Source organism: Mustela erminea, chromosome 5 (assembly GCF_009829155.1).
Source record: "Mustela erminea isolate mMusErm1 chromosome 5, mMusErm1.Pri, whole genome shotgun sequence".
Classification (NCBI taxonomy): Eukaryota; Metazoa; Chordata; class Mammalia; order Carnivora; family Mustelidae; genus Mustela; species Mustela erminea.
In genome coordinates, this window is record NC_045618.1 from 64884885 (window position 1) to 64909951 (window position 25067).

The 25067-nt window shown below is 38.2% G+C and overlaps 1 protein-coding gene across 6 annotated transcripts in view; it reads left to right on the forward strand.

Moving 5' to 3' along the window:
* Positions 1-1406: 1406 nt before the first annotated feature.
* CTDSPL2 (CTD small phosphatase like 2) overlaps positions 1407-25067 on the forward strand; it is a 78934-nt gene continuing 55273 nt past the window's right edge. The window contains exons 1-2 of one of the 6 annotated variants that reach the window (XM_032343553.1): positions 1411-1634; positions 18556-18734. The gene's annotated coding sequence lies outside the window, so the exon portion shown is untranslated. Of the gene's footprint in view, positions 1635-1657; positions 1756-14809; positions 14837-18555; positions 18735-25067 lie in introns of those variants that run through there. The other 5 variants (XM_032343556.1, XM_032343552.1, XM_032343557.1 and 2 more) reach the window with 5 other exon arrangements.

Genomic DNA, 25067 nt, shown 5'->3' on the forward strand with positions numbered 1-25067 from the left:
ACCAGTTCTGCACACTGTTAGTCAATGTCTCATTCAGAGCATTCTTGTATTAGGAAGATACCGGGTGCAAATGAACTCTGGATCTGCAATACATAAAGCTTTCAGGAGACAACCCACCTGCTCCACACCTTGAAACAAACAACCAGATTCACAAGGGTTTTCTGCTTACCTTCCTCTCATCTCTCTCCACTATCTTCCCCTCAACTCCTGTATCCCTGGTTCACAGAACTTTTCCCCTAACTGGTCAATGCAATCTCATTTTTGGATTTTTCCATTTGTTTCCATCCGACACCCTTCCTTTGTAACATCAAATCCTCATGTCATCTCATGAAAGCCCTCCCAGACCCCCAGTTGTACGCCTGTCAAAACTTCTTGTGGTCATTCTAACACATTGTATTTAAATTGTTTACATGTCTCTCTCCTTCAATAGACTGTGAACTCTGGGAAGGCAGGGTCCGTGTCTGCCTTGTTGTATCCCTCGCATCTAGTATGGTCCTCATACTGTTTTTTCAATAAATATTTCTTGATTGAATAATGTGAATGGCCCGGAGTTTTAGTAAACAGATGATACTCTTCCAGCCACTACGCTTGGTATTCTGATATTCTACTAGGGCTGGATGCTTGGATTGACACATTTTCACCCCGTGAGGCTGACGCTAAATCTTTAGACCCAGGCATGCAGGTAGGAACCCATTTGTCTGAATGATCAGACTTTTTGGCAGAACCACCGTCGACATCGTTTGAAGTCGTATGACAGATCCACAAGCGACTGCAATGCTCTCTAGGCAGAGAGTTGGAAAGAGGACCTTAAAGGGCCACTGGGATCCCCGGAAAGATGGAAGGATTCATCTCACCACGGCCTCGGGCAGCGCTCTCTGCACGCTACCTTCTCCTGCGCGCCAAGGCGTTAGTCCCACCCCGTCCCACTTGGCTCCACCCACCTGGCGCGCCTGAGTTACTAAACCCTAGCGGCCAGGGTGAGCGACGCGTTCCTAAGCCCCGCCTCCGGGATGAGGGCGCGCTCCCCCTCCCACCTGCCTAAGCAGTTCCGTTAGCCGCGGGAGGAAAAACCGTCCTTCGGTTCCCCGCCTCTTCACTCCCAACGCTTTACTCCCTACTCCCCCTGCAATCACTACACAACCAGCTACGGAGGCCCCTAAAGTACAAATAACCCCCAGGCCCTGGCGTATCCTGATTGGTTTTGTCCTTGTTCCTCCATTCGGTCCCAGGGGCCTGCGTTCAATTTTTGTCGGGAATCTGGCTTGTGAGCTTCTTCTGGCGGCAGGAACTCCAACGCTCTTCACGGAAGTAAAAGTTGTTTGTTTTTTGTTTTTTGTTGTGGTTTTTTTTTTTTTTTTTTTTCTTTTTGCCTCTGAGGCCTCCCGCATTCCTTCCCTCCCACCACGCGGAATTGTGGCGGGAGGGGGAGGAGGAAGTCAAGGCGCCTGCGCGGAGAGGCCGCTTTCCATCCGGGTCTCTGTCCGTGCGGTGCAGCAGGTCGGTAGGCGGGAAATGGCGACTGGCTGAAGGAGCTGGTTCTGTTGCTGCTGCGGGCTAAGCGGGAAAGACACCACACATTGCGCAGTCGGGACCATCGCCGGAGCCTGAGGACACTTCTCTGTCGTCACAGTTAGGTAATCCCCCTCGTCCAGACACTGCCGTTGCTTCCAACCTTAGTCCTCCTCCTCTTCCAGGGCCGTCTGCCGGGGTCTCCTCCCCTTCTTAACCCGGTTCTCCAGCGGCTCCGGTGCCTTGGTAGGCATGCACTATTGGCGCCTTGTAAGTGCGCCTTGTGGAGCCGCTCTTCTCTGGACTTTCCCCTGGGAACAGAAAGGGAGCTCACTTCCCGCCAGCTTCAGCTCCCAGGCTGCGGCCTGTGTTGTGATTTCTGGGGTTAGATTTCACTTTGCTACCCACCCCCACCCCGATCTCACGTTCCTAGTCCCAAACCCTGTGGTCCCTCCCGGTAACTGGGTTAGATCAGCTTTTCTAACCTTGGCCCACCTAATGTTTTCGGTATTTTATTCTTTCTAGTAGGGCGCTTTTAGGGGGGCGTTGCTCTTTCTCAGTTTTTATAAACATCTTTTAAGGATCTGGAATTAGAAATTTCATCAAGTTCTGTTTATCTTCTGTACTGATAAAATGTTGAGTTGACATTGTTACTTTCTCGAATCAAGAGTGGTAGTAAAGGACAGCCCATGTGGAAGGCCTGTGGTTTCTGTGGTGGTCAATTAAGGGTGAATGTTATCGGCCGTAGTATTCGACGCTTCCTCTGGGTGTTAAATGACTATGTGGATGTTTACTCTTTCATTCTTGACTAGAATTCTGTGGTAAATAATTGCATAAGTAAATTCGTGTTTATTTACTTCTCACCCTAGTGGTGGCTGGATGTGTGAATGATGTTAAGCACTTTAGAGTACCTTAGGGAAGCCTAAAGAGATACTGCTCGTAAACTGCCCTAGGATCCTGAAATGAAATGTACTTAGTAAATGTTCCTCCAAGGCAAGGATTTATTTTTCTAGTGCCAATAAAGCGGTACAGTGATTACTGCCCAATATGGGTATACAAATTAGTGGTTTAAATGATAGATTTATCTTAGTAGTTTTCAGATTGTAGATTTCTTTATATACAGTTTCCCCATTCTTTGCCAAGTTTTTAATTTTCGTTTGTTGTCCAAATGTAATCCTTATAAAAGCAAGAAAACTGCTAGTTAAAGCCCCCCACTTTTAACCTTGCAGACCAGTTGTCCTAAAGAGAAGAAATGAGGAGGCTGTTGGTGTTTTCAGAATTTGTTTTCCATCTTGCTGAATTTGGGGCATTGATAGGTTTCCCCCCCCCTTTAACTAGTCAAATTAATTTTTTTTAAATATGGTTCATGTTACACATCAGTTGACGTTTATAACTCAAAGGTTTTCAGTTCTCTGGGTTCAGTTTAGAAGACTTCACTAATGTTAGCATACTGGGGTTAAATTTCAGTGATAAACAAGAGCATGCCAACTTCATTATAGTTGTCATTTGGTAGATTCCCCCCCAAGGTCATAAAGAAAGTCAAGGCAAAAGTAGCTCTTAGGTGAAGCAGTCTTTTAGGATTGACTTGAACCTCATACTTGTCTTCTAAGACCAAAAGAATAGGGGATGGGAAGTGAAGGTGAGGGCGTATTGAATACTTGCTGAGCCTATTTGTTTAAAGAACAGGGCCAAATATGTTACTTAAAGTAATGTAAATTATTGGACCGGTGTAGGTTTTATCTCTATTTTAATGACCTTTTTGGGTAGTTGATAAAGCACCGTTTTAAGTAAAATTTGATTTATAGATAGCTGAGTTAAGGAAATAGATTTTGTAATTGTAAATAGGTAGTAAATCTATTAAATAGATTAAATAGATTGTAAATTGTAAATAGATTTTGTCTTCAAGAATTCTCCCAAATTGTTTTAATTCTGCATTCATTCAGTACCTGTGCTCTTTTCATACTCTTCTCAGTATGGGTTGAAAGGTTGTAAGAGCTCTAAGTGGTATAGTCCTTAATCTCTGTGGACTTGTAGCTGTATAGAAATTCCAAATAGGATTGTATAGAAAAATAGGATTGGTATGTTTTATAATATTCTACATAATGTTTCCAGCATTTCATTTGAGCTAGTAATGCTATTCTTTTTCCACTGTTAAGAAATGAAGAATTGGGGAAATTTTTTCTCTCCCAAATTTATTTAACTATTCTCATGTTTGAGATTTCTGGTCTAGAGGTTTCTTCACAAGATTATTGCAGAACAAAATCTATACGGTTCTGGTTTAAAAAATAATAACTTGGACCTGTTGTTCAGAAAGATGTACTAAGCTCTAGACTTGTAACTATAGAATTAATTGCAGATTGAATGAAATGGTATTAAATTATCTTGGTCATAGGAGACTGTACTTTGGGTTAATGCAATAAAGAATAAAGTGGTTTGTTAGAATTTGAAATAAACAGTCTGTAATTATATTTGAAACTTACCAAGCTGTTGTGAAAAGCATAAAGCAGAAAAGACACTAAGTCATAAATAGCAAATGTTCTGAGAAGGTCTCATATATGGTATGCTCAAGTAATTATTCTGGGTAGGTTAAAAAGTTATCTGACCATTTTAGGGGCACCTGCTTGACCCAGTTGATAGAGCATGCAACTCTTGATCTTGAGGTTGTGAGTTCAAGCTCCACATTAGAGGTATATAGAGATTACCTAAAATTTTTTAAAAATTAAAAAAAAATTACCTGACTACTTTAACTGGATTAAATACAAAGTGTCATTTGCTCTGCTTTGAAAATGAGAAAATTTAACAGATATAGGACTTATGATAAAGCCATACAGTTGTAGTTTTAGTTTTCACTTATTTGACATTTCTCATGAGGTATATATCTAAGCCAGACGTATAGTCAGTACTGGTTGTATAGGACTACATTAATTTTTAGTTTAAACTGTGTTAAATTGTAACTGGATCTACATTACAGATAGATTAGGTGGTTGACTGTAGTATGAGAATTGCCAATGCCAAACTTTGTGTTTCTCCTGTGTGTTATGGAATTCTTTTTAAAATGATCTGTTTAAAATCATAAATTCTCTGGAAGAGAAACTTTAAGCTATTATCTTTTATTGGCAATATTATCCCATATTAGTTTATCAAATAAACTTGCTGATACCACAAACAGGTGAGGGTTCAGAGGCAGTGGCATGTAGAAGTAACCTTTTAGGTACTCACTGATCAGAGAGGTGTGGCATATAGGAACACTGTCTAGCAGAGAAAGGCATGGTGGGGGTTGAGTTGTAGTGAGAAGCTTGGGTTTCTTGGGGTTCTTTAGGAATCTTGTGAATTTGACAGTAATGAGGGGTGAGACTAAGTGTGGTCTAAAGAAGAATGGTAGAACCATAAAGATAAATAGGCTTGTAGGCTTGGCCAGCCCTTTTGTTTGTTACCCTCATCTGCAGGTCCCCCAGTTAGTATGATATTTTTAGAAGAGTGAAGGGAAACTCTGGTATGCCACTAAAAAAAAATTGTATTGTAGAATTTTTACAAAATGAGTCTTTTAACTTTATTATAAGGTCACTAGAGGCCATTTGAGTATATTTTGGATCCCCTATTTTATGGTATTCATAAACTCTCCTGTATTAATTTAGAGAGATTGTAGGAAAGGAAGTATGTCTAGATTAAACATGAATCATCAGCATACTTTGGCTTGAGGTTCTAGCAATCAGGTTTTTGTAATATGTGTTTACTACTTTAAAGAAACATAAAGCTGTGCTATTAGAAGGCTCTTAAATACTTCAGAAATAATTGAGATTAATATTTAGTAGTAGTTGCTTATATAGTGTAGGAAGAATTTTTTTTCTTTGGACTAAGTACTTCCATATCGAGAAATTCTTTGGGGGACGGGGAGCGCCTGAGTGACTCAGTTGGTTAAGGGTCTGTCTGCCTTTGAAGCAGGTCCCGATCCCAGGGTCCTTGCTCCTTGCTCAGCAGGGATTCTGTTTCTCCCTTTGCCCCTCCCTCTGCTCATGCACTCGAGCTCTCTCTCTCTCTCTCTCTCCAATAAATAAAATCTTTAAAACAAAATTTTGGGGAAGTAAAAAAGCAGAGCTGTGGCTAAAAGTAAATAAAGGGAAGATTAAGACCCTGTTAGCAGCATAACCTGATATTTTAAGTTTCTCATGTTGACCAGTTTAAGTAATCTTTAAGTAGGAACTTAAAAGAATGCCTTATTTTTTTTTTTTAAGATTTTATTTATTTATTTGAGAGAGCACGCATGAGCAGGGTGTGGGGGAGGGCAAAAGGAGAGGGAGAAGCAGATGGGGGCTCAGTCCCTGGACCCTGGGTTCATTACCTGAGCTGAAGGCAGACACTTAACCAACTGAGCCACGTATACCACTTATACCACAGGTGCCCTGAGTATATTACTTGTTAAAAATATCCAGAACATGTATCTTTTTAGTTGAGAAAAAAACTACAGTTATTTGTTTTAGTAATAATTGCTTTCTTCCTGGTATTCCCCAAATATGTATGATTAACCTCTCACTGATATTACAAGTGCCTGCTTTAGTGTATTTTGTTAAATAAAATAATTATACAATCCTTTAATTTTCTGAGGTACTGATAAAAATTATTTGAAAAATATTTACAGTCACATTTCAAACAATCATGCACTTTTTCCTTATTGGGACATAAGGAAATATACCTTTTTATTTTTTAAGTCACAGCAAACAAAAGGTATTTCTGTTAGAGAATTACGATTATACCTTGCCTTTGACTTGTCATTTATTTATTTACCTTTAAAGATGTGGGACTCAAACTCATGACCCCAAGATCAAGAGTTCCATGCTCTACCTACTGCCAGCCGGGTGCCCCTATTCGTAATTTAAATAGAAATTCACTCTGGGTGCCTGGGTAGCTTCAGCCCATAGAATATGTGACTCTTGATCTTGGGGTTGTGAGTTCAAGTCCCATGTTGGGGGTAGAGTTTACTTTTAAAAAAAAAAAGTTCACCCTTCTTCATAGAGCTTGTCTTTTTAGTTTCTTTCCATCAAAATGACTAGTTTTTATGTGGTAGATAGTATAAGAATAGTAGGGATTATTTGAGATACTATAAATGTATTTTGGGCAAAGGCCTTGGTGTTTTTACTACATAATTTTAAAGATTTTTAGTTATTTTCCTTTTTGTCAACATCTCATTGGTTCTTTATAAATTAATGTTTTCTGCAGGTTTCAGATTTCTACTGGCCCGAGAGTAGGTTTAAATTTTCTTTAAATAGAAGTTTTAATCAGAGAGTATAAATAAGTAGCTGTATTTTTCCTCTTTCCCAGTTTTGGTGAGAACTACTTAAATAAAAAGCACTCTTTGGAAAATACTGCTAAAATTAAATTCACTTTTTTAATTTTCCAATTTTCCTTGTTAATGTATCTAATAAGTACATTATAATGTAGATGTATACAGGTGACCCAGCAAATTAAAAAGCAAAAATGTTGGAATATATAAATGTTCTCCAAAGGAAGTAATATGGAGAAAAATGATAGAATAGAGTGACAAAATTCATATGTGCTTTTTGAGGAAAAATAGAAGTTTCTCATGAATATTATGGTACTCAATTATTAAGAATTCAGAAATTTTAAAAAAAGAATTCAGAAATTATATTTTTGCTAACACATTATGTTATAAAGTCTAATTTAGGGAATTTCTTTCATAACCATGTAGTTGAATGCCGTTTTTACAGGATGTTTAAAGTGTATTTATTGAAGGTAGTTAAAATTGAAACAATCTCCAGATTACTGTTCTGTTAAAGATTAGGTTAAAGAAATAAAAATGTTCTCAGCAGGACATAACTACCTCATGCTCTCCATAACATACATTGATTTTGCCCCAAGGATATTTCTACTGGGGAATATACTAGGTTTTAAGTTGGGGTATTGTTAGTAGTATTTTAAAACATATATCTGAAAAACTGTGCCTTAGTATTTTCAGTGATTAACAAACTGAATAATGCTCTCTATCCTCATAGAGTCTTTTAATCATCACTAATTTAAAAGTCCACATATTTTGTTTCTCCAGAGAAAAATAATTGATCATGGATTTAGAAAAAGCATTCTTTGTTGTTATTGTTCATCAAAGAAAACTTTGAGAGGAAAAAAACATAATTTTATTAATGTAACTCAGAAGCTCTTTTATTTTTTGTATTCTCTCTGTATTTTGAGAAATGCTTTTGACTATAAGTTTATTAATTTTTGTAGTTTCTGAGGAATCCTGTAATGTTAGCTAATAGAAAAAGACCAAGTCAGAGGTGCCTGGGTGGCTTAGGTCATGATCCCAGGACCCTGGGATCTATTCCTGAATCAGGCTCTCTGCTCAGTGGGAAGCCTGCTTCTCCCACTCCCCCTGCTTATGTTCCCTTTCTCGCTGTCTCTCTCTCTTTGTCAAATATATAAATAAAAAATTAAAAAGACCCGGGCGTCTGGGTGGCTCAGTGGGTTAAGCCGCTGCCTTCGGCTCAGGTCATGATCTCAGAGTCCTGGGATCGAGTCCCACATCGGGCTCCCTGCTCAGCAGAGAGCCTGCTTCCCTCTCTCTCTCTCTGCCTGCCTCTCCATCTACTTGTGATTTCTCTCTGTCAAATAAATAAATAAAATCTTAAAAAAAAAAAAAAAAAATTAAAAAGACCCGTCAGGGGCGCCTGGGTGGCTTAGTGGGTTAAAGCCTCTGCCTTCGGCTCAGGTCTTGATCTCAGAGTCCTGGGATCAAGCCCCACATTGGGCTCTTTGCTCAGCAGGGATCCTGCTCCCCACCCCACCCCCCACCCTGCCTCCTCTCTGCCTACTTGTGATCTCTGCCTGTAAAATAAATAAATAAAATCTTAAAAAAAAAAAAAAGACCAAGTCATGTATAAAAAATAGTAATAACTCCAAAGACCACCTATCTTTATCACACACTTTTTTAGAGAAGGATTTGAAGAAAACTCTCCTTGTATTAGAATTGATGCTTATATAATACCCTCTACTTAACTCCTTCTGCTCTAGTTGACTTTTGACTTTTATTAGGTGATAAGTGAGAGAGACAGAGAAATCTCGTCCTTCTCTGAAGTCTTTTAATGAAAGCTTACGGAAGTAGTGGAGATTAAAGAGGACAGTTGTAATACCTGAAGCTGTTGATTTCAGCTTAGTCAGGCTAGAAATATAGACCTTGAAAACCAATGCTGACACTTTTGAAAGTGTTATTTGGTATCAGTGAAGGTAGTGATTTTAAGCTTTTTCTTTCATAACATAATTTTTAATATAAATTTAGTAGTGATACCGTTTGTAATAGTATAAATTTAACAAACCCATAGAACTCTAGAGCTAATGGAGACCAAAGGGGTCATCTAGTCCAGTAAAGTCTTTGTTTTATTAATGATGAACTATTTTGAAGTTTTTTAAACATGTAGTAAATATTTGTCTTAATTAGGGTGCTGTGGGATGGACTGTATGTAATACAAGGATGAAAATAGCTCAGATGAATTAATGACTCACTTCCCATTTTGGCAGCCTTTTTTTTTTTAAATTTACATGTGGTGAAATGCACAGATCTGATGTCCGGTAACAATTTCTGCTGTTGAGGAAATGAAATGCTAGAATGATTGTATGACTTAATCATTGCCTGATCAGTGTCACAGCTAACTAATGATAGATTCGGGACTGATACCTCCCTGTTACCCCTTCAGTATCTCCCTGAGGAGGCTATTCCATAACATTGCATGCATTTATTCTTTATATAGTTGGCATATTATTTATATTTACCTAAATTTTATGGGAAAACCAGACTTTTCCTTTAAAGTTTGATTTCTGATGTTTTTAGTTTTCTTTATATTTATTACCTACTTTTATTTCCCTCTTCTCTGCTTTATTCAGCAAATACTTGTTTAAAGGATGTACATCCATTTAGTACTGGCTGATTTGTTAGGAATCCTTTATTTATGTAGTGTGCTCTTTTGTTGTTTTGATAGAAATTTGTGAACTCAAGACCTCAGTAGCAAATGATTGAGTTTATGCTTGTAACATTATTATAATCTTAACGCAAGATAATTTGTAACTGTAATTGTTTGCTTCATATATTGCTTGGAATCAGGGATTTTGTGAAGAGGAAGGAAATCTTATGAGGAAGGAACATTTTTAGTTTTATTTATAGGCCTCTTTTTGTGAGCAGGAATTGATTGCTGCAGTGAGGATTGTTTATGTTTTAATGACATAGTTTTTTTCCCCCCATTCTCTCGTCTCTGAGGAAAATGAGAAAAATTATGGTTCAGTTCAACAGAGATTGAGTTTTCTTTTGTACTAGGTTACTGGAGTTACAGATAAGATTTTTGCCTTCAAGACTCTTACAGTCTAGTGGAGCTAAAGATATTTGGATTATTTCAGTAGGATTTGTGGAGAGCTTAAATAGAGATACTCATAGGTTTACTTTAGGCTTAGGGATGTGGAAGTGTTTACTAACCTTACCAGGGTGCATGTTACTAGAGCTGAGCTTTCAGTGATGAAGATAAGAATTAGTTTAGTTGGAAGAATGTTTGAGGTAGAGAAAAGCAGAAGCGAGATACAGCACATTGTGGACAGGAAACTATTTAATCATGGGGCACATACAGTGGGGCAGCAATGAAAAAACACTTGGGGGAGGTGTATTGTATAGGGTTTTACATATAATACCAGGGTTTGATCTTTATTTTGAAGGTAGTTAATGAGGAGGAGCAGGCAGATTTGTGGAGTGTGGAGGAATGGATTTAAAGGGGGACAAGACTAAGAAATGTTTCAGAGATTAAATAATAAGGATGTGGTGATTGACATAGGAGACGAGAGAGGAGGAATGGGTGGGATGTTTAGGATGATTTCTGGTTAGGTAGATGGTAGAAGCATTACTTGTGATCAAGAATATAGGAAGGGCTCCTGGCTGGCTCATTCTGCAGAGCATGTGGCTTTTGAACTCGGAGTCAAGAGTTTGAGCCCCACATTGGGTATAGAAATTGCTTAAATAAACTTAAAAAAAAAAAAAAGGAATATAGTAGAAAATATATAGTAGGAAGAACAGGTTTGGGTTGGATGTGGGGGTTGGGTGGGAAAGTGAGTTCAGTTTTGGGTAAGTTGAATTTGAGGTGCCACATGTTGAGTGTGTTGAGAAGTGTTGAGAAGGCTGCTGGATGTGAGTCTGAAATATAAAGGGGATAGAGAAACTAGCAGAATTAATTTTGTAATTGATAGTGAACATTTGGAATAGGCTTTCTCTGCCCCCACCCTCTTTCCCAAACCTTTTAGCTGGCCTGCAGGTAAATGGAAAGCAAACTTCATTGCCTAGTTTTAGATTGCTGAGCAATCAGCTTTTTCTGTTCCTGTAATGAGGTCTGGTTTAAATGTTGAAAAAAGTGAAAACGTTTTACATTATATACTCCCTCATCCCCCACCCCAACGTCATGAGTTCTTAGGCTTAACATGTCATTGCCCCCATTGCTATGTTTGTTTTATGATGTAATCTACTTAAACTGTGCCATTTTCATTCGTTAGTAGTGGATTTATTTCCCTAGTGTACTCATTTCCCAATCTTTACTTGTTTTATTCTGTATTACTTATAATAGAAAAGAACATATTTAGTGGAACTCCACAGAAGACCTAGAGGATATATTAAATTCTAACATAAATAAAATTACTGGGATGAAGCAATATGTGCATGTTCAGAACTCTTTCCTTTATATTTTAAGTTTAAATAATATTACTAGGTTATAGCAGGTGTAGTATTGGCAGTTTCTTATTGGTATTTGGCCCAGTTAATATGTATCATTTAATTTTGTTATTAGGATGATGCTGACCTCATAAAATGAGTTGAGAAGTGTTCCCTTCCTTTTTCTAAAAGAGTTTGTGTTAATTCATTGTTTTGTTTTTGTTTTAAATGTTTGGTAGGACTCTTCAGTGAAGTCATCTTCACCCCTGTGTTGGACACTTTTCCTATAATTTCAGTTTTTTTAAATAGATATAGGACTGTTCAGGTTACCTATTCTTTTTTTTTTTTTTTTTTTTTTTTAAGATTTTATTTATTTATTTGACACATCACCAGTAGGCAGAGAGAGAGAGAGAGAGAGAGAGAGAGATAAGCAGGCTCCCCGCTGAGCAGAGAGCCTAATGCAGGGCCTGATCCCAGGACCCCGAGATCACCACCTGATCGAAGGCAGAGGCTTAACCCACTGAGCCACCCAGGTGCCCCTAGGTTACCTATTCTCCTGTGAGTTTTGTTGGTTCATGTTTTTTGAGGAATTTGACCATTTCTTCTGAATTGTTGAATATATGGGCTTAAAGTTCTTTGCAATATTCCATTATTGTTCCTGTAATGTCTGTGGGATGTGTAGTGATTTTCACCTTTCCATTCCTGATATTTGTAATTTGTGTCTTTTTTTCCCCCTCAGTCTTGCTGGAGGTTTATCAGTTTACTGATCTTTTCTAAAAATTAACTTTTGGTTTCATTGACTTTTCTGTTTTTGTCCTCAGTGATTTTTGGTTCTGTTGAATGCTTTGTCTCTTGACAGTGGGATATATATTTCTTCTTTGTGTGTCTTGCAGTATTTTTATTAAATGCTAGATATCATGAATAGGACAGTAGAGACCGGGCTTCTTAGTGTAGGGGTCTGGATTAGTTGAGTTTTGGTTTTGTTGCAAAAATTTTTTCTTTGCAAAGAATATTTTAAGTGCACCATTGATTTCAAACCTCTCTAGTGGTACTTTGTCCATTAGCTAGAAATTGAGGCATAAAAAAGTGTTTCTTAGTTTTTGACTTTCCTTGTGCTTTTGTCCCCCCTCTATGTGGACTGTAGATATTCCTGATTCTCTTCCAGTGGGAGATTACTGTTACGTTAATCTGTGCTCGCTCACCTGGGGGTGGAATCAGGAATATGTCTGTTGTCCTGGTCCAGTCTCAACGTAGGGTAGGCCCTATGTCTCTGGACGTCAGGAATGGGGCTCTGTCAGTGATAGCCGCTTTGTGCTAAATTAGGCCTTTTCAGGTCTTGTTTAGAAATGTGTTTCCCAAGCCTTGCCTTAGTGGTAGGAGATCTCTGAAGGCAGTGATACTAAGATTCTGGGCCCAAAACTGTTTCCTGCCCCCTCCCACAGTGGTCAAGGGGTTTTTCTTTGACTCTACCCTTATCCTTAATAATGTCTTCACTTACACCTTGAACATGACTGGACTGGCTGCTCTTCCCCCAGCTTTAAAGTTTTCTTTCCTTAGGGGAGAAGAATCCAGTTAGGGCTTTGATATTTTTCCCCTGGTAGAAGCTGCTCTTCTCTTAAGCCCCGCTCCACAGAAGATTCTTTCTAATCATATGTTCCCATATATTGTGAGTACCTGGTGGAGGTCTGTGGCAAAGATACTGCAAATATAGAGCCCTATTGTGTCTAGGGCTCCCAGGAGTACTACATTCTATGCCAGCCCACTTTGCCTTAAGGAGTTTATTAACAAATTTAGATGAATTATTTTTACCTGCTTTTTTGGCCCCATTGTCTTTTCCCATGCTCTGCTGTAGGTGAGCCAGCGCTTACATTCTGTCTTTCCTAGGAGGGAGTTGTCTTTTCTTGAATATTTATTTGGTTGTCCTGTGACCTTAGCTCTCTGATGGGTTCAAGAAAAGTTTGATTTTGTAGTTTACCCAGTTTTTTAAATTGTTAGGCTGGTAGCATTTTCCTCACAACTTTCTGTTGTGTAGGCAGAACCCAATTAATGTATAAAAATGGATCTTTAGGCAAAACTCCACAATTAGAGGAGCTTTCCTGTCTGTCCTACAAATTCTTTGTTCTCAGGTTGCTTGGGATAAACTCCTCTGCCTTTTCCATAGTTTAGTCCCTGTTGGGACCTGATATTTCGGGGTCTGGTGCTGCAGGGTCCGCCTGATGATAGAACACTGTAATCATTGCTCTGACAGCCAGCGAGGGCAGAAGGTTGAGGTGCCGGATGGAACATGCAGCGGGAAGAGCAAATTTTTTCCTCTTCCCTAAGTATTGCGGTTACCCCCAAACTACCTTATGGTTAGCCCTTCCTTTACAATTTTTTTATCTTTCCCCCAAACCTGTCTTTCTCCCAATCCTGCTTATCCTTCCATTCCATTTCCTGTTATGAAAGGCCCAGAAAAACCAGGTAATATTAAAATTTTTTGTCCCAAATTTAGATGAACTGTTTTGGTACTTTATATCTGACAACCCCACCGTTTTTTGGTACGGGTTATTTTGTCAGTTCTTAAAAGTAGTAAATATATAAACAGCAGAGTATGGGGGCAGATTTTACTTGTCCCCTTTTCTGTACTTTCCTTTCCCCTTTTCTGCATTTCTGTTCTTCCCCATGTAGTTTGTTGAAAAGTTAAAAAATAAGGGATTTTGTTTTCCTATTCCAGAGTCCCCATCTCTCACTCTCTTGGAATCCTTTACCTTACATTTTCATAGTAGCTCAGAGAAAGGGATTAGATGGAGACCTGTAGGGTTCCCTTTTGGTTGTGGTAAAATATAGAAAACAAAATTCACCTTTGAAACCTTTTTTTTTTTTTTTTTAAAGATTTTATTTATTTGACAGGCAGAGACGGGTGGGAAGCAGGCTCCCCGCCGACCAGAGAGCCCCATGCAGTACTCGATCCTAGGACCCTGGGATCATGACCTGAGCTGAAGGCAGAGGCCTAACCCATTGAGCCACCCAGGCGCCCTTAAATTATTTTTAAATGTACAGTTCAGTGGTACTAAGTACATTCATCTTGTGCAGCCATTACCACTGTTTATCCATCTCCAGAATTTTTTCTTCTTCCCAAGGTGAAACTCTGTATCTGTTAAATAATAGCCCTCTTTCCCTTCCTTCCTCCAGGCTCTGGCAACCACTATTCTACTTTTATCTCTATTGAATTTGAGTAGGTATCTCATGTAAGTGAAATCATATATTATTTGTCCTTTTGTGACTGATTTATTTTCCTTAGCATAATGTTAACAAGTTTCATCTATGTTGTAGCATATTGCTGCATTTACTTCCTCTTTGGGGCTGAATAATATTCCATTGTATATTCGTATTGCATTTTATCTGCTTACCTGTTTTTTTTTTTTTTTTAAAGATTTTATTTATTTATTTGACAGAGAGAGAGCACAAGCAGGGGGAGCAGGAGAGGGAGAAGCACGCTCCCCACCTAGCAGGGAGCTGAATATGGGACTCCATCCCAGGACCCTGTGATCATGACCCGAACTGAAAGCAGATGCTCAACTGACTGAGCCACCCAGGCACCCCTCCACTTCTCTGTTGATAGACACTTTTGCTTCCACTTTTTGGCTATTGTGAATAATGCTGCTGGTAATATGGCTATACAAATGTCTGTTTGCTTTCAATTCTTTATAGAGTATATATCTAGAAGTAGAATTGCTAGATCATACAGTAATTCTATTTTAAATTTTTTGAGGAACTGCCATAGTATTTTCCACAGTGACTGAACCATTTTGCATTCTTATCAGTTCACAAGAGTTCCAATCTCTCCACATCCTTGTTGACACCTCTTATTTTCTGGTTTTTTATTATAGCCATCCTAGTGGGTGTGAAGAGGTATCTTATTGTGGTTTGGGTTTGCATGTCCCTAATGATTACTGATGTTGCATTTTTTGATGTGCTTATTTACATATCTTCTTTGGAGAAATATCTGTTCAAGTCTTTTACCCATTGTTTAAAAAAATATTTTATTTATTTATTTATTTGATAGACAGAGATCACAATTAGGCAGGGAAGCAGGCAGAGAGAGGAGGAAGAAGCAGGCTCCCTGCTGAGCAGAGAGCCTGATGCAGGGCTCAATCCCAGGACCCTTGGATCATGACCTGAGCTGAAGGCAGAGGCTTTAACCCACTGAGCCACCCAGGCGCCACTCTTTTACCCATTTTTGAACTGGGTTGTTTGATTATTTGTTGTTGTTGTAGAAGTTTTTCAGATATATTCGGATATATAATATTCAGATATTAAGCCCTTATGAGATACATGGTTTGCTTATATTTTCTCTCATTCCATTGATTGCCTTTTCACTGTTGATAGTATCCTTTGATGCATAAAAGTTAACTTTGATGTAGTTCAGTTATCTTTTTTTTCTTTTGTTGCCTGTACTTTGGTGTTACAGCCAAGAAATCTTTACCAAATTCAGTGTCATGAGCTTGTCCTCTTTTTCTTCTAAGACTTTTATAGTGTTAACTCAAGGTCTTTGATCCATTTTGAGTTAATTTTTGTATATAATGTAAGAATCTAGTTTCATTTTTTTATTTGGATGCTCAGTTTCCCCAGCACTAGAGATGGATAATTTTACTATCAATAGGCTTGGTGTAGAAATATGGAAGGAATATAGTTTTCCACACTGTTGGTATAATTGTTTAGGTTCAAAATTTTTTTTCAAAATTTATTTTTAGAGAGAGGAAGGGAAGGGTAGATGGGGTGGGCGTAGAGAAAGAGAGAGGGAGAGAGAATCTCACGTAGACTTCCCAATGAGAACAGAGCCAGATTTGGGGCTGATCCCAGGATCTTAAGCCAAAACCAAGAATCAGACACTTGACAAACTAAGCCATCAAGACTCCCCTAGGTTTTTCTGTTCAGTTACACTGTGGGTAAAAATATGCCATAGGACCTACCCTGGAACTGTAATCCCCATTTGTAACACTATTTCTATGAGAAATTTTATTTTGAGCTTCCAACTGCCAATTTGTAAACACAGCTGTTTGTAAGTTAACCCTATTTTAAGGCTTTGTATAGACAGGGGTTCAGCAGGAAAATCACTTATGAATGACTGACTATGTATTTAGAAAAGAGCAGAGGGAAAAACAAACTTGAGAGGCTAATGGGAAATTAAAATCATTAAAATTTTTTAGTTTCTTGGTGGTAAATAAACCATTGTCGCTTATTTTTATTGAAATTGCATGGAAATTGTTTCTTAGAACACTTCTGCCATTTTTTCCACATCATTTCCACTTTATGTTGTTGAAAGATTAAAAGTGAAATAATGTATTAGAAAGCACTTAGGACAGTGCCCTGCACCTAGTAATTAATAAAGGACAGATGTTTGTTAATATATTTAACTTTTTCCATGTTCAGGTAAATGTAGGTACTTTATTTTTGAAAAGGATTGGTTTTCTGGAGTGGACAGGAGACTTACTAGAAAACTAACACAATACTTTTTACAGTGCTTTGGTAGTGTGGTTGTTTAGATTATGTTTCAATATTCAAGTAAGATGGGCATTTGAACCTTTATTTTAGGATTTTATTTTATTTTATTTTTTATTTTATTTTATTTTTTTAAGATTTTATTTATTTACTTGACAGATAGAGATTACAAGTAGGCAGAGAGTCAGGCAGAGAGAGAGAGGAGGAAGCAGGCTCCTTCTGAGCAAAGAACCTGACGTGGGGCTCAATCCCAGGACCCTGGGATCATGACCCGAGCCGAAGGCAGAGGCTTTAACCCACTGAGCCACCCAGGCACCCCTACGTTAGGATTTTAGTAATTTGCAAGAAATGCCAAGAGATTAAATTAGCAAATATTTATTGAGATATTTGAATATATAAGTGTTTTTTGAAGTATTAAATATAGTTCCATTATTTTGAGGAGTTGGGCAAATAATGCAAATATCTTTTTCTAAATTAAGCCATAATTGGCAAATAAAAAAGTTATATAAAAATTTTTAAGTTTTAAAATGAAAAAATTTCAAGCTTTGGACTTACAACAAGGAAAGTTACGCTTAGCCAATCGCTAGAGTTAAATTCTTTTTAAAAATTCTTTATTTTGTTTATTTGTTTTCTAGGTAGGTTGTGGGCCCAGTGTAGAGCACAGTGTGGGGTTGAATTCATGACCCTGAAGTCAAGACCTGATGTGAGATCGGGAGTCAGAAGCTTACCCGATTTAGTTACCCGGGTGCCCCTAGAAATTCTTCTTTATTAAATAAGGGAATTATTGATAAATTGCATTTTTTTTTTTAAAGATTTTATTTATTTATTTGAGAGAGAGAGAAAGAGGTCAGCAGGAGAAGCAGGCTCCTTCAGGGAACCTGATGTTGGAACTCAACCCGGGGACTCCAGGATCATGACCTGAACCACCCAAGCACCCAAGTATATTGCGGGTTTTATTCAATTCACTTTAAAAGTTTTTTTGGTTAGACCTCATTTAACATTTTAAAATACTTGTATTGGGAAGTAGTGGACTTGATGTCTCCTTAAGTATTTGAGCACATTCTAGGTTATCTTTAGACAGGAAGACTACCTGAAAGATTACTGCTTTGGTTGGGTTGTTGAACTAAAGTCTTTTTCAACTTTCGCGTTTTGATCCTTAGAGGAAAAAATGAGGAAAGGGCATACATAGGCGTTTAACAAAATGGGAACTAAAGGTAGTCCATACATATAATTAAAACATTTAATTTAACCAGTCATTATGACAATTTAGTGTCATTTTTTACTTTCACTTAGCAAACATTTTACAAATTAAAAAATTCTGATGTGCAAGATTCAGTATGTGGATAGGTGGGGCCCTCTTTGGTCTCTGTTGTGCCTGTGTACTACCTTAGCCAGAAATGTGATTGTCCCAACACCCCTGCAACTTCAGGCTATTAGAGCTGTTGGCCCTCATAGTTTGCCTGCCATAGAAATTATTACTTACACCAAAACTGTTACTTATACTGGTGACCACTGAGTGTGGTCATTGCCCAACTGCTTTAAATCTTATGAGTCTCTTTTTATGGTGACCTCAAAGTTGGCAGTCCTCTCAGCCTGACAGACCATCTGAGTTTGGAGGTGGAGGATTCAGGAATAGAGCAGCCCCGGATAAGAATGACACAGACTCCTAAGGTTCTTACTCAAAGTTGAGCAGTTTTATAAGCATTCTCAGAGTGTTAAAGTGTCTTGATTGGTTTCTAGAGTACTGAAATGGTGGTTTTTGTTATTTTGTCTAACTGAGTGCTTGCTTTTTGGGGAGATTTATTGACCATAGTCAGAATTCCAGGGATTTTATTTTTAACTTCCTCTCTGTCTCTTGTCTTCTTGTTCCATACTGTGTCTAGGTTCCTGAGGACCCAGTAGATGACAGACCTGGAATTAGAAATCTAAATACTAAATTAGATTTATCTCATAATAGTCTCACAATAGCAATGCCAGTGCTATTATCCTATATATGATTATTGAAGCCATATATACACCCTTTGCTGTGTTCTTCCTATTCCCCCCTCAGTTTTTTAAGTAGGTAAGTATATTTACATTGTCAGAGAATATACATACTATATTTTCTCTCTTTCAACCTTCATTTTATTTATTTATTTTTTATTTTTTTATTTTTTTAACGATTTTATTTATTCATTTGACACAGAGAGATCACAAGTAGGCAGAGAGGCAGGCAGAGAGAGAGAGAGAGGAGGAAGCAGGCTCCCCGCGGAGCAGAGAACCCGATGCGGGACTCGATCCCAGGACCCTGAGATCATGACCTGAGCCGAAGGCAGCGGCTTAACCCACTGAGCCACCCAGGCGCCCCCTTCATTTTATTTTTGCTGTATGAGTAACTACATGTTGTATGTTTGATAGTCACCATTAGTTCTTGTGCAGTATCTGTATCAATTGGGTTTTCTCAGATGCTCTGATTTTTTAGCAAGGGCTCCATAGGCACAGCATTCCTAGAGTTTTTGCTCATTGATAATAGTTTGTGGCCATTATTCTTGTTATCTTTGTTGGATATGAAATCCTGGGTTTACATGTTCTTTTCTTGACTATTTTGAATATGTTGCTCCATTCTTTGGCATAAAGTGTTGCTATTGAAAAATTTAGAGTAGTCTGATGTTTTTTTCCATTATAAAGTCATTTATAATGCATGTCTACATCAGGGTTCTGCATACTGCTGCACATGGGCTGATTGCCTGTGTTTGTAAACACAGTTTTATTGTATGTAGCAGCTATGCTCATTCACTTACATACTGTTTTTGGATGCTCTTGCTATGCAGTGCCATAGACAGTATTGAAACCAATGAGCATGGTCTAGGCTGATATTGGAATTTCATTTAACCTTCACCCTGTGGTCTGCAAGCGTAAAATGTTTACTGTGTTTTATAAGAAAAAGTTTGCTACATCTGGCTTAGATGATAAAGGATTTTCCCCTCTTTAAAGTTCAGTAAAGTTCTGTAATTCGTATCAGACTGTTTCTTCACATTTGCTATTCTCCTTTCTGTTTCTTTCAATACATGGTTTCAGACTTTTTCTGTTTCTGGAAAGTTCTCTTGTTTTTGAGTATCTGATCTGTTTTTCAGTATTTACCAGTTTCTCTTGAATCTTTTTTTAAAGTAATCTCTTCACCTAACATGGAGCTTGAACTCACAACCCTGAGATCACGAGTTGCATACTTCACTGACTGAGCCAGCCAGGCACTGCTTGAATCTTTTTTAATGTGTGAAAATATTCTTTCTTTTTTGTGTTCACTTAATTCTTTGTTCCTTCTTTATTGGCCTATTTCTGAAATGATTTTTTTCTATTTTTTTCACTTTATTTCCCTCTCTTCAAATCCTGGTTAAGTGGTTTAGTATCAATGTCTTTAAGGTTGCTTGGAAATAGTATATAGTTGTGATCTGTTTTTGTGGACTTAACTTTTATAGTCTTATTGTCTGTAGAAAGTTAGGGGTTTAAAAAATTTTCTTTCAGTATTTTATTTATTTTTTTAAAGTGGGCTCCACGCCCAGTGTGGGGCTCAAACTCCTGACCATCCCAGGGTTAAGAGTCACATACTCTATCAACTGAGCCAGCCAGATAGCCCCCAAAAGTTGGGGGTTTTATTCTGTTCTCTCTCTCTCTGTTTTTGCTTCTCTCTTTTTTTTCTTTTCACTGTATGGGATCTGACTAATTTCTGTAACTATTTATTTATTTATTGACAGAGATCACAAGTACGCAGAGAGGCAGGCAGAGAGAGGCCCCACTGAGCCGCGAGCCTGATGCAGGGCTCGATCCCAGGACGCCAGGACCATGACCTGAGCCCAAGGCAGAGGCTTTAACCCACTGAGCCACCCAGGCGCCCCTTCTGTTACTTTTTAATGTGTAATTTGTTTTCTTGAACTTTTAGGAGGACTTTTGGCTCAAGACAGTTTTTTGACTTACTGGAGCTTTCTGTTACTTTCTATGTTCAAAAATATGGAGGATTGCTCTCTTGAGGTTGCTTAGTTTATGTTCCTCTGCCTCCCTTTTCCTAGATTTTCTCTTTGCTTTTCTCATTTGATCCTGTCCTACTCTATTTTGACTTAATTCAGTTTTCTCTCAGTGTTGAATCCTGTTGGTAGCTCTGGTAGTCCAGGTTTTTGTTGTTGCTTCTCTCTTTTAATGGAAAATATCAAACATATGCACAAAGTAAACAGAATGGTATTATGAAGTGCCATATGACCATCACTGGGTTTGAGTACTACTAACATTTTTGTCTGTCTTTTAGATCTGTATCCCCACCCGCTCCGACTTCCTGCTACCCGGTATTGTTCATAAAAACTTTCTGCACTTGTTTATTTTGTTAAAATTTATATACTTGGAAATAAATAGATTTTAGCTGTAAGTTTTGACAGATCCACACTCCATCACATATATGTCATTTCTTTTCCCCAAGACAGCTTCTATTCTGATTTGTTTCTCCTAGATTATTTTTGCCTCTGACAGAATTTCTCTATTGGTGTATTCAAATATGTATTCTTTTGTGTCTGCCTTTGCTCAGCATTATGTCAGGTTCTTTCAACTTGTTAATGACAATAGTAATTGTTTTCTGTTTTTGATTATTATCTTAATACATGAAAACACCACAGTATTCGCTTTTCTCTTTTTCCAGTTTGAGGCTACTGTAAATAAAGCCTGTCTAAACATTTTTGTAAAAGTATGGTGTGGACAGTTTACATTTCTCTTAGATAAAAAGTTGAAGTGAAAAAAATTATTGGATCAAGGGGCGAGGTGTTGTTGAATAGAAATTTACCAAAAACCTAACATTCCCACCAGGAGAATATGAGAGTGCTTGTTGTTCCACATCTTTGCTACCATTTATTATTGTCAGTCTCTTTAATTTTTGCCTTTCAAGTAAATGTGGATTAGTATGCTATTTTAATTTCAGCTTCTGCTTCTGATGGTGAATTATATTGAGCATCACTTCATAAGCCTTTGGCCAATCATTTAGCTTTTATGAAGTGTCTTCTCAGGTCTTTTTAATTTTTATGAAGTCAAGTTATCTAGTTTTTGCTTTTGTGGTTTCTCCTTTTGTGGTTGTTCATACAATATGATGTCCTCTGGATATAGTTTTACTTTTTTCTTTCTAATGTGAATTTCTTTTACTTCTTCTTTATTTGTCTTTCTAATTCCATGGCATAAATCTCCAGTAAAATGTTGAATAAAAGTGGTGAGAGTAGATAATCTTGTCTTTTTCTTGACCTTAGGTGGGAAGCGTGTAGTGTTTCATTATACAGTATGATGTTAGCTGTGGGGTTTTTGTAGATGCCTTTTCTCAGGTTTAAGAAGTTCTCTTCTATTGCCAGGTTTTTTAGTATTTTTATTGTGAAAATGTGTTGGGTTTGGTCAAATGCTTTCTTTTTTTTTTCCCTGCATGTTTTGAGATGATCATATGGAATTTTTTTTTTTAAAGATTTTATTTATTTATTTATTTATTTATTTATTTTTAAAGATTTTATTTATTTATTTGACAGAGAGAAATTACAAGTATACTGAGAGGCAGGCAGAAGGGAGAGAGAGAGAAGGAAGCAGGCTCCCTGCTGAGCAGAGAGCCCGATGCGGGACTCGATCCCAGGACCCTGAGATCATGACCTGAGCCGAAGGCAGCGGCTTAACCCACTGAGCCACCCAGGCGCCCCAAGATTTTATTTATTTATTTGACAGAGAGAAATCACAAGTAGACGGAGAGGCAGGCAGAGAGAGAGAGGAAAGCAGGCTCCCTGCCGAGCAGAGAGCCCGATGCGGGACTCGATCCCAGGACCCTGAGATCATGACCTGAGCCGAAGGCAGCGGCTTAACCCACTGAGCCACCCAGGCGCCCCGGAATTTTTTATTTTCTTAATAAGGTGTATTATGATTCATTTTTCATAGTTAAACCAGCCTTGCATCCCTGGGATAAATCCTACTTTGGTCATGATGCATCTTCCTTATTCCTTTTTTAAACTTTTCTTTCTTGCTTTTTATTTATTTATTTATTTATTTTTGATGTGTATTCCTTTTATAAAGCTGCTGGAGGGATGCCTGGGTGGATCAGTCAGTCAAGCATCTGCCTTCAGTTCAGGTCATGATCCCATAGTCCTGGGATGGAGTCCTGAATTGGGCTTCTTGCTCAGCAGGGAGCCTGCTTCTCCCTTTCCCTCTGCTTGCCTCTCCCCCCTCTTGTGCTCTCTCTCTCCCACTCTCTCTTTCTCTGACAAATAAATACAATCTTTAAAAATAAAGAAAGGAAGAAAGAAAAAAAATGGATAAGATGAAGAAAAAAAAGGTTTTTTTTTTGTTTTTTTTTTTTTTAATCTGCTGGATTTAGTTTGTTAGTTTTTTGTTGAGGATATTTGCATCTATGTGCCCAAGGAATACTGACTAGTAGTTTTACTTTTCTTGTAATGTCTTTGTTTGACTTGAGTATAGAGTAATACTGACCTCATAGAATGAGTCTGGGAGGTGTTCCTCAGTTTTTTGGAGAGTTTGAGAAGGATTGGTGGTCTTTAAACGTTTGATAGAATGCACCAGTTAAGCCATCTGGTACTGGACTTTGCTTTGTAGGTGGTCCCCGCACCCCTCAAGATTTTATTTTTAAGTATTTTCTATACCCAAAGTGGGGCTTGAACTCACAACCCAGAGATCAAGAGTTGCATGCCAGCCAGGCATCGCTGTGAGGTTTTTAAAAAAAATCATCACTAATTCAGTCTCTACTTATTATGAGGCTTCGGATTTTTTTTTTTTTCCCTTGAACCTGTTTTACTTTTGTCTTTATAGGAATTTATCCATCTCATCTAGGTTATCTAATTGTTGGTATACAGTTGTTCATAGTATTCCCTTAAAATTGTTTTTATTTCTGTAGGGTTGGTATTAATGACCCATCTTTCACTCTTGACTTTGATAGGTTGAGGCTTTTTTTTTCCTTGGCTCATCTAATTTAAGGTTGCCAATTTTATTTATCTTTTCAAAGAACAAATCTTTGTCTTCATTAATTTCTTTTTGCTTTGTGTTTTTTTTTTTTTTTAAGATTTTATTTATTTATTTGACAGAGAGAGAGATCACAAATAGGCAGAGAGGCAGACAGAGAGAGAGGAGGAAGCAGGCTCCCCGCTGAGCAGAGAGCCCGTTGCGGGGCTCAATCCCAGGACTCCGAGATCATGACCTGAGCCAAAGGCAGAGGCTTAACCCGCTGAGCCACCCGGGGGCCCCTGCTTTGTGTTTTAAATAATCTATTTGACTTATTTCTGCTTTATTCTTTCTTTCTTTCCTTCTGCTTGCTTTAGGTTTAGTTTGTTTTCCTCTTTATAGTTTCTTATGCTGAAGTGTTTGTTATTGCATTGAGGTCTTTTTTCTGATAATAAGCATTTACATAAATTGTCCTCTGAGCACTGTTTTGGGAGCATCTCATAAGTTTTTGTATGTTGTAATTTTGTTCATTTCTTCCAGAAGAATTTTCTAATTCCCCATGTGATTTCTTCTTTGACACAGTGCTTACATATTTAGAGTTTGCTGTTTAATTTGTGCGTATTTGTTAATTTCTCAGGTTTCTTTCCTTGTGATTTCTAATTTCATTCCAGTGTGGTTGGAGACCTTATACTTGTATGATTTCAGTCCTTTTAAGTTTATTGATACTTGTTTTGTGTCCAAACATGTAGTCTATCCTGGACAATGTTATAGATTCTGCTGAGTGGAGTGTTCTGTATGTGTCTCTTAGGTCAAGAGACTTGTTCATGTCTTTGATTTCCTTATTGATCTATTCATTATTGAAAATGAGGTATTGGGGCCCCTGGGTGGCTCAGTGGGTTGAGCCTTGCCTTTGGCTTGGGTCATGATCTCAGGGTCCATTCATTGTACTGCCTCTGTCTGAGGTGCAATCGCTAAGACCACTTTAAAGAGTAGAAGGTAGCTATATAGACTTGATTTGCTCCCTGGCTTTATCCAGAGCTTTTTTGTCCCGCAGTCCCTGATGAACAAAGCAAGTGAATACCAAAGCCACACCCACGATGGCCCCTTCAGATTTCCAGAATATGTGTTTTTCCATCAGAGCTGAGTGGCAGCTTTTGAATTCATTTCTGTTAGATGGACTGCATGTGTTTTTCTCCACATACCCTGTGGTACCACACTTGGGTCGTTGTAGCCTGCAAATTAGAACACAGAACACATTCTTCTGCCACCACAAACACTTCGACCGGTCAGCACTGTGCTCACTGATGGCTTCTCTGCCCATGCAAGGGCCTCTGCTTAGCAGAGCTTGAAGGTGAAAGCGCAGAGGAACCAGGAGAGGTGGCCATCCTAGGAGGTTGTGCTAGTAGGCATGGAGTGCTCATTGTCGCACCTGTCAGGACGGAGGACCTGCTTGACCGGCCTT